The sequence below is a fragment of the Lissotriton vulgaris genome, chromosome 10 (genome assembly GCF_964263255.1).
Source record: "Lissotriton vulgaris chromosome 10, aLisVul1.2, whole genome shotgun sequence".
NCBI lineage: Eukaryota > Metazoa > Chordata > Amphibia > Caudata > Salamandridae > Lissotriton > Lissotriton vulgaris.
This window is the reverse complement of record NC_141698.1, coordinates 975,482,113-975,499,842: the sequence shown is the minus strand read 5'-3', so window position 1 is coordinate 975,499,842 and position 17,730 is coordinate 975,482,113.

Here is a 17,730-nt window from a genome sequence, read left to right as displayed (position 1 = left end):
CTCCGACTCGAAATAGAGCAGGTGACCTGCAATCATCAGATTCTCATTGAGCAAACCCTTTGAAACCCCTGCTGTCCTTGAAGCCCTACACAAGTGAGTAGATGGAAAACCACACCTGATAAAGGGATTGAGGAAAAACAGGGAATGGAGTGGGAGAAATACTGAGTGGCACCGGGCAACCTTTGAGTTGGCATAACAGCAAGCACCTGAATATGCTGTGGGGTAAGTAGGAGATGAAAGGTGAATGCATTGGTACAGACCTGAATGAGACAGCAAAGCATAAGAGATTCCAGATGTGTACTAAAGGGATGGGTCTGAGGGTCCACTATTTACACCTAATCCCCACTTTGAATAGGGTGACACATCTAGAGTCCTCTCCATACAGAGGTGTCGGGAGTTTCTTGCCATCTTGCCTGCCCCCAGCTTGTCTGGGGGAATAAAAGATGGGAGTGAATCCCTTTGTAAGAGAGCTGATGAAGGGTATGGTGATGTGCAAGTTTGATAGATGACAGCTCTGCCCCCTAACAAGTCAGAGATGTGCCATCCTGCACACACCTATTTCCCTCTGTCTCATTATCAGGGAGCAATACACAAAGACCAGCTGCAGGCTATACCTAGTCATGTGACACAGGACACAGTCTTCAGGCACCAAATGGTTGGTAGAAGAAAATGCAACTTTCTAAAAGTGGCACTTTCAGAATTGTAACTCAAAATGTGACTTTGCAATTTAAATGTTTTATTCCTTAGACTCCAAACTCAACATTCCAACCTGCTCCCTATTGAAATGTATCTCTTACCGCTGCCATTGCTACTGCCACAGGACACCAGGTCCCAGAAGCCCTTGCTCCCAGGAGGGAGGGAGGGCCACCAATGTGCTACAAAAGCCCCTTCAAGTTCAAGTTCAGTAATTTGTATAGCGCACTACTCACCCAGAGGGTCTCAAGGCGCTTGGGGAGGGTGGGTGCATTACTTATCGAATAGCCAGGTTTTAAGCTGCTTTCTAAAAGAGAGATGGTTCTGTGTAAGGCGGAGGTGAGTAGGGAGAAAATTCCAGGTTTTGGCCGCTAAGTAGGAGAAAGATCTTCCTCCCATGTTGGATCTATTGATGCGCAGAATTGCGGAGAGGGCTTGATTGGATGAACGTAGTTGGTGAGTGGGTGTGTAGAAGGACAGTCGTTTGTTGAGGCATTCGGGTCCTAGGTCGTAGAGGGCCTTGTGTGCGTGGGTGAGGAGACGGAACGTTACTCTCTTGTTGACGGGAAGCCAGTGGAGATCTTTCAGGTGACCGGAGATGTGGGTTTGACGGGGGATGTCCAGTATGAGTCTGGCTGAGGCGTTTTGAATGCGTTGGAGTTTTTTCTGTAGTTTGGCTGTGGTTCCGGCGTAAAGGGTGTTTCCATAGTCTAGTCGGCTAGTGACTAGTGCGTGGGTGACTGTTTTTCTTGTTTTGGTGGGGATCCAGCTGAAGATTTTTTTGAGCATGCGTAGGATGTTGAAGCATGATGATGAAACGGCGTTGACTTGTCTGGACATCGAGAGGTAGGAGTCTAGGATGAAGCCCAGGTTCCGTGCGTGATCTGTGGGTATGGGTGCTGTGCCCAGAGCCGGTGGTCACCATGAGTCGTCCCATGCAGAGGGGACGATCCTAAGATGAGGACTTCCGTTTTGTCCGAGTTTAGTTTTAGACGGCTGTTCTTCATCCATTCGGCTACTTCTTTCATTCCTTCGTGTAGATTAGTTTTGGCGGTGTTGGGGTCTTTGGTGAGGGAAAGGATTAGCTGGGTGTCGTCGGCGTAGGAGATGATGTTGAGGTCGTGTTGTCGCGCGATGGTTGCGAGGGGACTCATGTACACGTTGAAGAGGGTGGGACTGAGTGATGATCCTTGTGGTACGCCGCAGATGACTTCGGTGGCCTCAGATTTGAATGGGGGGAGGCGGACTCTCTATGTTCTTCCGGCGAGGAACGAGATGATCCAGTCCAACGCTTTTCCTTGTATTCCGACGTTGCTGAGTCTTTGTATAAGGGTGTTATGACAGACTGTGTCGAAGGCGGCAGAGAGGTCAAGTAGGATGAGGGCAACTGATTCTCCGTTGTCCAGCAGCGTTCGGATGTCATCCGTAGCAGCGATGAGGGCGGTTTCGGTGCTGTGTTTGGCTCGGAAGCCGGACTGTGAGGGTTCGAGTGAATTGTTGGATTCAAGGAAGGCGGCGAGCTGGCTATTGACGGCTTTCTCGATAACTTTGGCCGGGAAGGGGAGGAGTGAGAAGGGGCAGTAGTTCTTAAGTTCAGAGGGGTCCGCTGTGGGTTTCTTCAGAAGGGCGCTGAGTTCGGCATGTTTCCAGCTTTCTGGGAAGGTAGCGGAGTTGAGGGAGCAGTTGATGACATCGCGGAGATGGGGTGAGATGATGGAGTCTGCTTTATTGAAGATGTGGTGGGGGCATGGGTCAGTTGGTGAACCTGAGTGGATGGAGTTCATCAGACGGATGGTGTCTTCAGTAGTGATTGGATTCCAGGCGCAAAGGTTGTGAGAATGTTGTTTTGGTTCAGAGGTGGGTGGAGTGGGTTGTTCTTCGGATAGGTTTTCAAAGCTGTTATGAATGTCGGCGATTTTGTTGTGGAAGAAAGAGGATAGGGAGTCGCAGAGGTCTTGGGAGGGAGTGATGTCGTTGGTGCCGGCGGTGGGGTTTGTAAATTCTTTGACAATGTTGAATAGTTCTTTGCTGTTTTGGGCGTTGTTGTCAAGTCGATCCTTGAGTACTGATTTCTTGGTAGATCGGATCAATTGGTGGTGTTTGCGGGTGGCGTCCTTGAAGGTGGTCAGGTTGTTGGTGGTTGGGTTTTTTCTCCAGGTTTTCTCTAGGGTACGACATAGCTTCTTGGATTTCTTAAGGTCGTCGTTGAACCAGGGAGCCTTTTTGCTTCCTTGTTTGATCTGGTGGTTTTTCAAGTGAGCTAATTCGTCGGCGCTGTGGGTGATCCATTGTGTGAGGTTGGTGGCAGCTTGGTGTGGGTCCGATACTATGGCGGGGGGGTTTTGGTTAAGCGATGTGAAGAGTTGGTTGGTGGTGATTTTGTTCCAGTTTCTTCGAGGGATAGGTAGTTGGGGGATGTGGGTCGTGGTCTTTTTGTAGCTGAAGTGAACGCAGCTGTGGTCCGTCCAATGGAAATCTGTGGTGTGATCGAAGGAGATGTGTTTGCTGGAGGTGAAGATAGGGTCGAGCGTGTGTCCGGCTAAGTGGGTGGGGGTGTCAACAAGTTGTTTGAGTCTGAGATTAGCCAGGTTGTTCAGAAGGGTGGTTGTGTTGCTGTCGTTGTTCTTTTCCAGGTGGAAGTTGAGGTCTCCCAGTAGAATGTAGTTCTCGGAGATGAGGGCATGTGGGCTGATGAAGTCAGTGATGTCTTCATTGAATTGTGTGCGGGTTCCTGGTGGTCTGTAGATGAGGGTGCCTCTAAGTGTGGTCCTGGGGTCGGTTTGGATCTGGAAGTGAAGGTGTTCGGCGGTCGCGAGGTTATTGTCGGAGCTGGTCGTGATCCGGATGATGTTTTTATGGGCGATGGCGATGCCTTCTCCTGTTTGGTTGGTGCGGTCTTTTCGGATGATCTTGTAGGTGTCCGGGATGGCTATGGCGATGTGGGGTGCTGATGAGGTGTTCATCCAGGTTTCTGTAAGGAAGCGACGTCCGGTGATGTAGTGTCGAGTAGGTCCCAGAGTTCAGTGGCATGTTTGTGGATCGATCGGGTGTTTAGCAGGATACACTTCAGGTGGTTAGAGTCGGAGTTCTGTTTGGGGGGAGGATTTGGCGTGGGTCCTGATGCAGGCGAACTTGCAGGAGTGGCAAGCGAATGGTCCTTGGGTGAGTCCGGGGGAAGCTTCGCAGCATTGTGGGGTGCGTCCGGGGTTAAGGGCAAGGAGAGTAGCGGCGTCATAAGTTAAGTGAGTGGAGTGGGTTTTGTGCGGGCCAGGGGTTCTGGCACTGGGCGCGGTCCAGGGGCGGACGGGCGCAGACGGGCTTACCTTTGGCGCCCCTTCGGCGCGCATAGGGCGCGACCGCTGCGCGTGAACGCTGCGCGTGAACACTGCGCGCAAAGGCATCAGTCATATGTGGGTAGTGGAGGGGGAGGGGCGAGGGAGGATCAGCTGGGAGGCGGGCTCATGTTGGAGGGGACGGGCTCCTATGCCCAACAACAACAAAATGGCTGGCAAATCGAAACCGGGACAGGCCGGGGCACAGACAGGGTTACGCTTTCGGCAGGGGCACTGTCACAATCAGGCTATACACGTTAGAAATAAATGCGGAGGCAATGCGATTAAATAAGGGCAGACAAAGCGAGCAGCACACAATAACAGCTGAAAATCGAGCACTATAATGGCGGATGCAGCTGGGGAGGAAATGCGAGCAGCGCTGGCACCAGGAATAATTTTAAGTTGTAGAATAAATCAGCAGCACAGTGCAACAAAGTAACGATACCCAGGTGGGACCAGGGGTCGTGGGGAGCGTCTGCTTCTGAAGGTATCAGGGCGGACACCTTCTGCCCACGCGGTGCGGGACTGACTTACTGCTGCCAATGAATTGAAATGAAATGCAGTATTTAATAAAGCGCACAGCTACTCAAGCTAGAGTGTCCTGGCACATAGACAGCAGAGAGAAAAAGAATGGAAGAAGCCAATTGTTGGTTAAAAAGCAATGTTTTCAGATTCTTTCTAAAAGAAAGTAGATTTGTGTCAAGCCTTAGGTACTCTGGCATGCAGTTCCAAATTTTGGCACCCAAAAAGTCGCAGGATTTACCGTCAGTGCGATCAAGGCGAGGTTTGGGCACAATGGCCGGATTAGCGTTAGAGGTATGCAAAGGTCTAGATGTAAGGTAGTGGTTTACTCGTTTGTTTAAGTAACCAGCTCCTACCCTGTGAAAGGCTTTAAAGAAGATGGGCATGTCTTTAAAGCCAATTCGCTCTTTAATACGAAGCCAGTGAAGGGATTTCAGAATCAGGGTCATCCTAGCTCTAGGTCTTGATCTCACAATGGCTCTGGCTGCTGCATTTTGAACCACTTGCAGGCCCTGGTGCAAGGATTTAGGAACACCAAGGTACAAGCAATTGACATAGTTGAGTTTAGATACCACAAGAGCCAGCACGACAATCCCTCTACTCTCCAGCAGCAGCAGCGGTAAAACATTTTTTAGCATACAAAGTATGCTGAAGCAGGCACCGGAAAGATGTTGGATCGGAGAGCACATTGACAATGTTTTGTCTATAATTATTCCCAGATTTTTAACTTTCTCTTTATCAGCAGGCAGGGGTTGCAGAACCTTTGGCCACCAGGTCCTCCAATTAGGGGTTTCTAGTTTTCTGAAGAAAACCACTTCCTTCTTATCTGGATTACACTTAAGTTTGATTAACCCTCAGCAAATTAAAAACCTTTTCGAGACAGGAGTTGATCTGTACCCCGTCAAAATTGTAGCCTCTGTCACATGAGAAAATAAGCTTAGTGTCGTCAGAGATGATCTTAGCACCCGCTTCCTCAACCAAGGAGGCCATGGGAGAAATATAAATATTAAAGAGTGTAGGGCTGAGAATGGAGTCCTAGGGGACACCGACATTGGTGGCAGGGATTGGGGAGTAAAAAGGTGGAAGCCAAATGTCCTGGGATCTATTTTCGAGATAGGAGGACATGCAAGTCTGTTTAAGAGCCTCTCGTGTGGGACCATATCAAAGGCCTCTGATAAATCAAGTAGTATCAAAACAGCCTTACCTCCCATGTCTAATTTGCACTTGATGAATTCTGACACTTCTAGCAGTGCAGACTCAGTGCTAAAAATAGCCCTAAAGCCGGACTGGGAAGCATGGAGGAGCTTGAATAGCTTTGCTGATGTGCTTCTCTAAGGCTTTAGAGAGATGCAGAAGCAAAGAGATCGGCCTGTAATTTATTTTAATCCAGGAGACAGAAGTGATTTTAGATAGGAAGTTTAACGAGGAAGAACAGCTTGAACATCCACAATCTTCAGGAGACAGACTTACACTGCCTAACTCCCACATATAGAATGTAGATTCAAGAAAGAACCATAACAATTCTAAAGGAACAGAAAGAAGGAATACTACACATCTACCCCCTTTTGAAAACAAAAAAACAAAAAAAAAACAATGCAGATTAATGAATGTAATCATGCAATTTGATAGGAGAATATTTAACACGAACACTTCTCCTTAGTGCATCATTGACAGATTGTTCAACAACATGTCCTGTAACTTCATAATCAGCATTTACATTAGAAGTATCATTTGGAGTACCACAATCGTCAATGGGTAAGTTAACATCTCCAATTTGTGAATCAACATTTTCAGTTTGTGGCTCACACCCAAAAGTATCTAACATGGCTGAAAAAGTAACATCATCTTCAGCATTTGAGGTTGATTGCGAAGTTGCCTTGGAATCCATAGCTTTACATAGAGTAATCCTTCTAAAATCCCAGACCTTACCATCTTTAACTCTTACAGCCTTAGTAAAAACCTCAGTAAAATTACACAGGTCAGACCATTTATTCCACTTATTGCCAAACGTTCTACCAAATTTTACTCGCACAAAATCACCCACTTTAATTTTGGGACTGTTAATGACAGAACCAAAACAATTTCTCTTCATCCTTTCCTTATATGCTAACACCTTGTCCTTGACTTTAGAAAGATCAAATGAATGCTCGCAAGGAATTTTATTTTTCATCCACCACGGTAACAGTTGAGAGCCCGGTTTCCTGCCTCTTAACATCTCAAAAGGAGACAAACCTGTAACGGAATTAGGAGAAACATGATAAGACAATAAAGAGGCACGTAGTGCTTCTCTCCAATTCAAATTGCTTTTAACAGCAAGTTGGATGGACTCTTTAATTGCTCTATTAACGCGTTCTGTTTGACCATTGGCCTGTGGATTATAATTTGACACCTTTTTGTGTACAATACCACATCTTTCAAGAAATGAAGTAAATTCACTGCTAATAAACTGTGGACCATTATCTGAAACAATTTCAGCAGGAATGCCATCTCTACAAAATACTTCAACCAAAAATTCCACAACTTGAGTAGAACCTATTTTATTCACAACTTTTAATTCTGGCCATTTGGAGAAGTAGTCAATCAAAACTAAAATAAAAACGTCTTTGTTAGGTGAAAAATCAAGAGGACCAATAATATCCACACCCAACTTTTTCCAAGGAGACGTAACAAATTCGATAGGTGAAACACCAACAGCTAATGGTTTAACAGATGTGTCACTCAAAGAACAAGGCGAACAAGAACTGACCCATTTATCAACCATACTATCAATACCTGGCCACTAGTAGAATTCACGAATACGCCTTTTTGTACTAGACATACCCATGTGGCCTTCATGAGCCATTGAGATAATTTTCTTCCTTAAATCAAAAGGAGGAACTATTTTATCTCCTCTAGTTATAAAACCCTAGTCAAACATGATTTCATCCTTAATCTTATAAAAGATAAAACATCACCAGACAATTTGCGTTCCGCAGGCCAACCGTGTTGTAAGTAAGTCACTACGTTTGACAAACCGGAGTCTTTGTACATGGCATCTCTCCATTCAGTTTCTGAAATAGTACCAGACAATTTATTGTTACCTTCGCCATTAACATCCCCAAGAGAAAACACAACATCAAAATCACTATGAACACTTGAAATCTGTGAATCCAAAGGCAATCTAGCCATGCAATGGGCATGTACATTCAAGCAGCCAGGAACATATTCCACTTCACACTGGAATTCTTGCAGCTTCGCAGCCAACCGTGCTAAATGCGCCATCAGCGTCCTACCACCACCACCAGCTAGCATGCTGATTAGAGGCTTGTGGCCGGTTCGTAAACGGAATTTAGTTCCCCAAAGAAACTGTCTGAAATGTTCAACAGCCCAAGTGCAAGCCAACAACTCTTTCTCAATAGTGGAATAATTGTACTCAGCACCATGGAGAGTCCTCGAGGCATAGGAAACAACATACTCTTCACCTCTATTCCTTTGCATTAACACAGAACCTAAACCCACATTGCTCGCAGCCACGCATACAATACATTCTTTACCCATCTCAAAAGGTCTTAAAAATGAAGCGTTAAGAATCTCCTTTTTCAGTAGATCAAAAGCAAATTGTTGTTCAACATTCCATAAAAACTTGGCATCTTTTTTTAACAGTAATCTTAACAAATGTACTTTTGATGAATAATCTTGTACAAATTTACAGTAAAATTCAGTGAGTCCTAAGAAAGACACAAGTTGTTCTTTACTAGAAGGTGCAGGAGCCTTAAGTATACTTTGGATATGATTAACTTTTGGCTTAATACCTTGGGAAGAAATTTCGTGTCCAAGATATTCCACTTTACTCTGTCTAAACTTGCACTTTCAAAACTTCAAAGTTAAACCTTTGTCTTGAACACGTTTTAATACAGAGTCTAAATTTCTGTCATGATCTTCAAAATTCTTACCAAAAATTAAAATATTGTCCTGAAAAGCTATGGCCCCTTCACAACCCTCAAGAACTTCTTTCATGAGTCTTTGAAAGACTGATGCTGCACTGGCTAAACCAAAAGGCATGCGACAAAACTGAAACATACCCTCTGGTCTTATAAAAATAGTCAAAAACTTAGACCCTTCATGTAAAATGGCTATTTTAATCGCGACGAGCTTCGCGCACCAGCCAGACTAATTTACACGCTTCCTGAGGCACAGCCGGGAAAGCTAGGAGCGGATGTTATTTAAAAAATTGATTGATAATTTTTAAAGTGTTTGATTGAAAACCATTGACATTGTGAGTTTTATTTGCACTTTGCTTTTTACTTACACTCGCCCCACGCGGTGCTTCCCTGTTCTGCACTGCCACTGCCACCACGAACCCAGGCGCCATACTGAGACCAGTCTGGGGTGACGGTCTAGTTGCTGGGAGATCCCCGCCCCCTGGAACAGAGGCTATTTTAATCGCGACGAGCTTCGCGTACTAGCCAGACTAATTTACACGCTTCCTGAGGCACAGCCGGGAAAGCTAGGAGCGGATGTTATTTAAAAAATTGATTGATAATTTTTAAAGTGTTTGATTGAAAACCATTGACATTGTGAGTTTTATTTGCACTTTGCTTTTAACTTACACTCGCCCCACGCGGTGCTTCCCTGTTCTGCACTGCCATTGCCACCGCGAACCCAGGCGCCATACTGAGACCAGTCTGGGGTGACGGTCTAGTTGCTGGGAGATCCCCGCCCCCTTCCTCTCCCCCTATATATGGCAACTAAGAGCCGTCTGCGCAACGGGCGGGCGCAGCAGGCGGGCGCAGCGGGCGGGCGCAGCGGGTGCGCCGGCGGCGCGCCGAAGGCAAGCCCGTCTGCACAGGTCATCGCCACATCATCGCCTCTCGCCAGGACCGCTGGCCATTTTACACCTGATGCCCCACTTTACAACAGAGAGTTACTAATATCTCTGAATCAAGGGGAGGAGAAATGCACGCATTCACTATCACTGATGGTGTGAAGCCTACACGGAATGTCCCGTATGTCAGTTTAAACTTCCCGCCCCTGGTCACGTGAGATCGGATATTAAATCAGCTACTCTGTCCCCGATTTCAATCCTCCAGCTAAACGTCAGGTCACTTAATAAACACTACTTAGATGTCCAGACACTTATCAATGAGGAATCTCCGGATATATTTTTCTTATGTGAAACATGGTTGCGAGACGACGATATGACTGGGATACTTAACCTGACTCTCCCGGCAGATTACTCTATGAAGGCACTGAATAGGGAGACTAGAGGCTGCGGTATTGCGGTTATTTACAAAACCCAGTATCCCTGCTCCTTTACCAAGGAAGAGATAGATGGGGGGGAATGTGCATGTTTCAAAATTACCATCAACGCTCATTTCACACTCTCTGGTCTCTATATCTACCGTCGACCAGGGCCGGCAGCTAAGTTCATTGAAGCCTTGCTAGATACTGCCAACTCGCTTGTGACGAGGTCTACCAACTTTACAATCCTTGGTGACCTGAATCTGCATTTTGATCTAGCTCAGGATCTTACTATCCATACCCTACTGGCAGACCTAACTGCTCTAGAACTGAACTCGCTGGTGAGTGGGGCTACGCACCTAGCCGGCCATACCCTTGACCCCGTCTTTTCGAATGTCCCCGACCTGTCTGTAGCTATTCCTAAACCCATGGGCTGGACTGATCACTTTCTGATAAAAGCCAATGTAGAGATCTCAGCACCGTTTAAGGTGGAGGAAACGAACAAGGTCTTGAAAAGACCCTGGCATAGGCTTAAACTACCGGAATTCCATAAATTCCTTGGAGAGCTCTCCCTGGAAAACATGCCAGACCCGGACACGGCATATACTGCCTTCTGTGAATGGGTTACCAAAGGTCTGGACGCCTGCATACCTATGAAATATACAAAGGGGCGTCAATCCACCTCAAACCCATGGTATAATGCTGCTCTGAGAGCCTTGAAGAAAGACTGTAAGAGAGCGGAGCGATCCTGGAGGAGAGACTACAAGGATGGGGACAAAGCCATCTATTTGACTAAGTTGAAGATATATCATTAAGCTATCTGTACAGCGCGGGCCTCATACTATGCGGAGGAAATACAATCTAGTCCTAACCCTACTAAATGCATCTTTAAAATCTTGCAAGAATTAAAAAATCCTAGAAGTACGGCATCTAAAATATCTTCAACAAAGCACTGTGAGGAACTAGCCAACTTTTTCATCGAAAAAGTGCAAAAAATCTACAAGACCTTCCCACAACACGTTTTAAGCCCTCAAACCACTGGTGAAGTTAATCTGGATGGTCCCATTCTGGAGGCCATACCTAAAATGTCGAATGCGGAGCTAGGCAAACTTTGTAGGAAGGTGAAATCTGGCTCTCCGGCCGATCCTATGAGGCCAACACAATTTCTAGACTCATTGGCGCACTTCCAAAAGCCGCTTGGCGATATCATTAATATGTCCTTCTCCTCTGCTAGAGTACCTAAAGCTTGGAAACAAGCTTGGGTCTCTCCCATTCTCAAAAAGCCATCCTTAGACCCCTCTCTGTCAGCAAACTACAGGCCCATTTCTCTCCTTCCGTGGGCCGCAAAGATTGCGGAAGCCCATGTGAGTGAAGTGCTGTCCCAATATCTGAACAACAATAATATACTGGATCCGTCGCAAAACGGGTTCAGGCCAGGTCACAGCACCGAGTCTGCCCTACTCGCTACTGCTGAACACCTCAGGATGATCCTTGATGCCGGTCGAAGTGCAGCGCTGATTTTATTAGACCTCAGTGCTGCCTTCGACACGGTATCCCATGACATCCTTCTGTGTCGACTGGAAGCAATAGGGATTACGGGAGCTGCCTTAGAGTGGTTCCGCTCATTCCTTGAGGAGAGATCTTTCCGGGTCTCAGCCCCACCTTTCATCTCTAAACCCCATCACATCGGTCAGGGGGTCCCGCAGGGCTCTGCACTCAGCCCATCACTGTTCAACATTTATGTGCAACCCCTGGCCGATGTAGCAAAAAAGTGGGGCCTTACGCTGGTATCGTATGCAGACGATACCCAGCTGGTCATTACCTTATTAGAAGGACCATCTGACTCAGCCACCAGGTTCAGAGATGGAATGACAGCTGTTGCCCAATGGATGACGGATAACTACCTACAGTTGAATGCCAGTAAAACGGAGGTCTTACTGGCAGGGAAGGACACTGCTCTCTGGAATGAGCATTGGTGGCCGGCATCGCTGGGTGAAATGCCAATACCAACAGCCCTTGTTAAGAATTTGGGAGTCTGGATGGACTCCTCACTTACCTTCCAGACCCATACTAAGAGAGTGGCTGCTACTTGCGTGGGTCTATTGAGAGGTCTCAAGCCTATCCTTAAATACTTTGAACCGAACGTACGGCAAATCATCATACAAGCCTTGATATCCTCACGTTTGGATTATGCCAGCGTGTTGCTCCTGGGTGCTAACAAATCCGAGATCCTACGACTCCAAAGAGTTCAAAATATGGCCGCGAGAACTCTGATAGGGCTTCCTCGCTGGTGCTCAGTGAGAGCTACATTGAATAAACTTCACTGGTTACCGATCTCATCCCGGATCCAGTTTAAAGCCCTGGTCATGGCCTTTAAGATTCTTAAAACTGAGAGCCCGACCTTACTACGCCCTTTGCTGACCAGGTATGTCCCGCAACGCAGTTTTCGCTCACTGGGGCAACATTTGGCGAAGGTGCCGCGCTTTAAACTATGCCGCATGGGTGGCCGCTCCTTCCGGGTGCTGGCAGCTAAACTATGGAACTCTCTGCCAGATTCCATTCGTGGCATTGACAATCTGCTGCAATTCCGGAAGGCCATTAAAACCTTTCTATTTCCATCATCATAGTCTCCTACCTTACTTTCTCTGGATGGCCTCCTCGTCTGTTCCACGATTTGGCAGCGCCGGGACTCCCCTTTGTTGGGGCAGCTGTTGCGCTTAATAAATTTAGTAACATAACTTAGTAACATAAAAGTACCTGATGGCAAGCACTTGCCAAATCTACAGTAGAGAATACACAAGCACCTGAAAGAGTAGAAATCAACTCATGTATATTAGGTAACGGGTGCCTATCAACCCAAATCTCTTGGTTTAAACTCCTAAGGTCCACACATAGTCGAAGTTCGCTGTTGCTTTTAATGGATAAAACGACTGGCGAAACCCAAGGAGAAGATTCAACAGGTTCCACTATCTTCCTGGCTACAAGATCAGATAGAATCACTTTTAGTTTATCACGATACGCTAGTGGCACATTCCAAACTCTGTGTCGTACAGGGGGGGGGGCGCTAGAGGGCGCACGAGCAGCATGGCCGCACCTCTGTGAGGCTCCTGCAGCCTGTGCCAAACTCCGCGATTTATCCTGCCTTAATCACCTCCAATGCCGCTAAAACTTGGAGCGATTGTAGAAGACCCTTGACCCATCACTCGTTGCGAGTTTGAGGCGATTCGGACACCGAGGTGCGGAGATATCCCGATGAAAGTGTAGCACTGACTGTGGAGGCGGAGCCTGCTCGATCGTGTTGTGGGACACTGTGACTACGAGACCCCGGGGCTTCTACGCGGTGTGCAGGCCACGACCGTTGGACAACTGAACTTCCCGCGATCCCCTTTGAAGCGGACACGGGGCAGCGGGAGCAGAACAGCATAGGCTGCGGCGAGATTTGCGGTAAGAGGCGCCGGAGGCATAGACGAGCCCGGCACCGGTGGACAGATTTCGCGATCCTGCCGGTGGTCTGCGGACCCCACCCCCCCATCCCTCCCGTAGGTGCGAGCGAGGAGGGTTGCAGTGTGGCCCCATGGGGGGAGTTGCAGGCGGGGGAATCCTACTGCTGCATGAGTGGCTGTGACCGCCGAGGGAAGAGTTTACAGTAGGCGACGCTGAAACGGCCGACACTCTGTGTTCAGTTGCTGTGAAGGAGTTGGCTGGAGCGGTATGTGGTAGGCGAAGGGCATCCTGAAATTACATTCATTACTCGGCGGCCCCTTGGTGCGGTACTGACTGCAACGTTGACCGCGGATGCAGTGTATGTGACACATTAGGATTTTGAATGCTCATTTGGACTAGAGTGTGCGCTCAAGACTCTAAAGGCTAGCGCTGTGATAAGGAGCACTGCAGGGATCACTAGCGCATGCAGGAGACAGGATTGCGCGAGGCCAAGACAAGATTACATAGTGCATCCTAGCGCCAGATTGACTGTGATTACTGGCTTTACACATGGAACATGGAGGCATGATCTTCGCAATTGATTAATGCTGTTGCGGTGGAACTATGGCTACTTAGAGGCTGCATGTGGAGTCGGACAATAAATGCTAGCGCGGGGCTTACGCAGCAGCGCAGAAAGGTGCGACTAACAAGATCCTTTAAGGTTGTTGACGCGCCAGAAGGCGCTGCAGATCTTGGATGCTGAGCTTGGGCAGTACGTGCCACCGGGGAGGCGGAGCAGATCCTTGTGCACTGAGTACCCACTGTCTTGGAGATAACATACAGCGGTGGGAAGACACGCGAAGATAGAGCGGGGTTTGGTTTGCAGCAAGACGGATCTCCGGGAATCAGCAGCAGGGGTAGTGAGTGGCCGGAGTCGCGGATACGGCTGGCGGATTTCCTGGTGGACGAGAGAACTGGACGCTGCGACCATAACAATACATGTCCAGGGCCTCTGAATCGCCGCGAGGCGGGAACAATCGAACGTATTCGTTAACTACGGAGAAGTCAGCGAGGGGTGCGGCCATGGGCCGACAAGATAATCGACGACCGAAAATATCCTTTGACTCGGCCCCGACGTCGAAGAAGACTGTGAGGACGGGGACGGATTTGAATGGGGCCCAGAGCCTGCCAGGGGCGGGGCCTAGCTGCGGTGCGGCTGTACCGGACATGCATCTACTACTGCAGGAAATGAAACAAGGATTCGCGACGGTGGTGGATAAGGTGGATCGTTTATCCTCCAGGATGGACGCTACTGTACAGAAGATGGAGGTTCACTAGGAACGTAACACGGAGGCAGAGAGAGGATTTCAGATAATGATGATACTACGGCGTCCCATGCTACTAGGCTGTCGCGAATGGATAACATCCTCAAAGTTATAGCCGCAAAGAAGGAGGAGTTGGAGGCGCGCAGTCGCCGCAATAATGTCCGCGTGGTAGGTGTGCCGGAGTCTATGAACACTGGGAGTATGGAGGAATATGTAGAACGGATTCTCCAGACGGCGATAGGAGCGGACGCCTTTTCCAAGCAGTGGACACCGTTCACACCGTTCTCTTGGTCCTCAGCCCAAGCCCGGGGCTCAGCCTCGACTGATAATAGCTCGACTGCTAAATTATCGGGATAGGGACACTGCACTTCGAGCTGCAAGAAACGTTAAGCAATTGATGGGGTTAATTTCTCAATATACCCGGACTTAACGCCTATTGTGCAGGAACAAAGGAGAAAGTTTTTGGACGTGAAGAAAAAACTGAGGGATCTACAAATAGACTATGCTCTACTATACCCGCTTAGCTTAGGATATAAGCTATAAGCTTAGGATCACACATCAGGCAAAACAGTACTTCTTCTTGAACCCGCAGCAGGTTGAGGATTTCCTAAAAACACTGAGACGCGAGCGTGGGAAACGTCCTGCGGAGGAGGAGGAGGAGAATGAGGAGGACTGATCTGTGTGAGGGGCTTGCTGAGGGCTCTTCTAGCCTGCTGTGACTAAAGGATGATACCGCACTCGAAACTCTGCTGAAGTACTGCAAATATGGACCATCGAGAGCGATGAAGAAGGCATTGGGACTATAGGTGGTAAAGTATGCCAGGCAACACCCCCCTCCCTCAACTTGCCCCACTAAGGGCGGTTCGGATTTGGGGACGAGGAGCGGGGGGTGTCAATGTGTGTACCTTAGATGACCCTACTAGGGAGTGCCCCTATGACATTGTTTGTTACACTGCAGCTGGTTGGGTGTTTGCTAGCGGTGATGGGTGGGGAGGGGTTATAAATGCTGGAGACTTGGGGATACTTCAGCGGGTGGGGGGAGGGGGAGGTCCAAAGTTAGAAACGTTGCTCGTAGGTTGTTTCAAGGTGGGTGGGGGGGAAGGGATGGGGTTGTATCTGACCAAAGTCCTTGTTGGATGGAGATGTTGCAGACTACGAAGAGTTGGATTTACCGGATTCGATGGGCTGAGCGGGGTGAGTTAGGTTCGTCTGAAAGGGAGATTATTCGGATGATGATTGACTGCACAAGAAATGAGTGGGAAAGTGGTTTGGGATGGGGGGTGGACAGGGGTATGCCTGGGCTAGTTGGGGGGAGTCATGAGGGAGGGGGGTAGCGAGGGAGTTTGGTTGCACTGGACAGTGGATCCACACGGAATTGCGGAGTCTTTGAAATGTATGGGCTGGCACGTATGGGCGGTGGGAAGTACGGGCGGGGGTACATATTATTGCTGCTGTACCAAATGATGATGGCTGATATAGCAGGGAACAAACTGATGATAATGTCCTGGAACGTGCGTGGCATTAACGATTCTAGAAAAGGTAGAAATATACTTGCATATCTGGGCAGGCATAATGTACATATAGCCTTGTTACAGGAGACACATTTCTGCCCTAGATCTGATCCTAAATATGCTAGTAAATGGGCATCGGTCAGGAAGTTCTCCTCTTATTCCTCGTACTCTCGGGGTACTGCTGTACTAATCAAAAAATCACTTGCCTTTCAGTTGTTGGGAGAGATCCTTGATCCTGATGGTCGCTTTGTGATATTGTGGGGTAGATTGGGCATAGATACTGTTGCTATAGTAAACTGCTACGCACATCGCCCGTTCTTCACTCGGATCGCGAGTGAAGTAGCACTGTCTAAACGGAAAGAAACTAAACCAAACGCAGAACCCAAGCGGTCTAATTTAATATACCGGCCAATTCCAGCGGAAAGCCCTTAGCGGGTTAAGGAACCAATGGCCATCATGTTATATTCAGTATAACAGGACATCGAGTCACCAACCTTCACCCCACAGTCTCTCCCAGAATCATAGGAGACTCGTGAGGATCGTCTGCAGAGAAAAAGCACATACAGGCAAAACATTGTTTATGTCCTGATGATGATCCCAGTTCACTAGGAGCCGGGGATCGAAACGTCGTCGACACTTTGTCAAATTCTGTAACCTTACCATTGTGTTGAAATTGTTACATGAATTTGTTGTCTGAACTTGCCATGCAAATATACCACTGATGCAAGGGACAATTGGCTCCCATGTTCTTTTTGCCTGATATTCTTTACCCTCTTTTCCTTGCTTTCTTGCCTATTTTCTTTCAATCCTTTTGGACTGTACTTTTGGATAGGTACAGGCTTGTACCCTATCAACGTTCGTATTAGACCTCTCTGATGGTCTTTTAAACTTGTTTATATCTTGAAATAAAATTTCAGGCCCGGCTGGGTACTGAAAACAAAATATAGTACTGATTGGAGTCTATATTTGCATCTGTTTTCCTGATAACTTAATCCTACAGACCTCTGTTTTTCGTAATAAATGATTGCCCAAGGTCCTTAGGTACTTATTTGGGTCCCCCTTGTTTGTGAAAATATACGCTCCAAATGTGGACACACCGGAATTTTTTACCACAATTTGGGGACATGTATTGGGAACGGGTGCTACACATATTATTTGGGGAGGGGACTTTAATGTTGTACTAGTGCCAGGCATGGATAGATCAGATGGTTGTGGTCAGTATAACAGGCAAGCGAGGGATGTGCTACTGGGCGTCATAGAGGAAGCGGGGCTGGTGGATAGTTGGAGGTACACGCATCATGCACATAGAGAAGGCACGCATTTTACATCATATGCTAATACATAGGCTAGACTAGATTACTGCTTTGTGTCGAGGGGGCTTTGTGCGGGTATAGATAAGGTCACACATTTGCCCAGAACATATTCAGATCACTGCCCAGTATTGTTGTCCCTGATTATTCCGGGTCATGATAGAATAAGACCTCCATGGAGATTGCTCCCTACTATGCTGCTAGACACAGTCTTTAAAACAGAGCTGGGTGACGAAATCAAGGAGTTCTTCCCCAGAAACAAGGATTCAGTTAATAGTGTAGAGATGGTGTGGGAGGCATTCAAGGTCACGGCCAGGGGAATTTGCATTTCCAAGGGCGGAGGGATATTGAGAGACATTCAGAATACGTTAGGCAAGTTAGAGCGCGAGCTTAA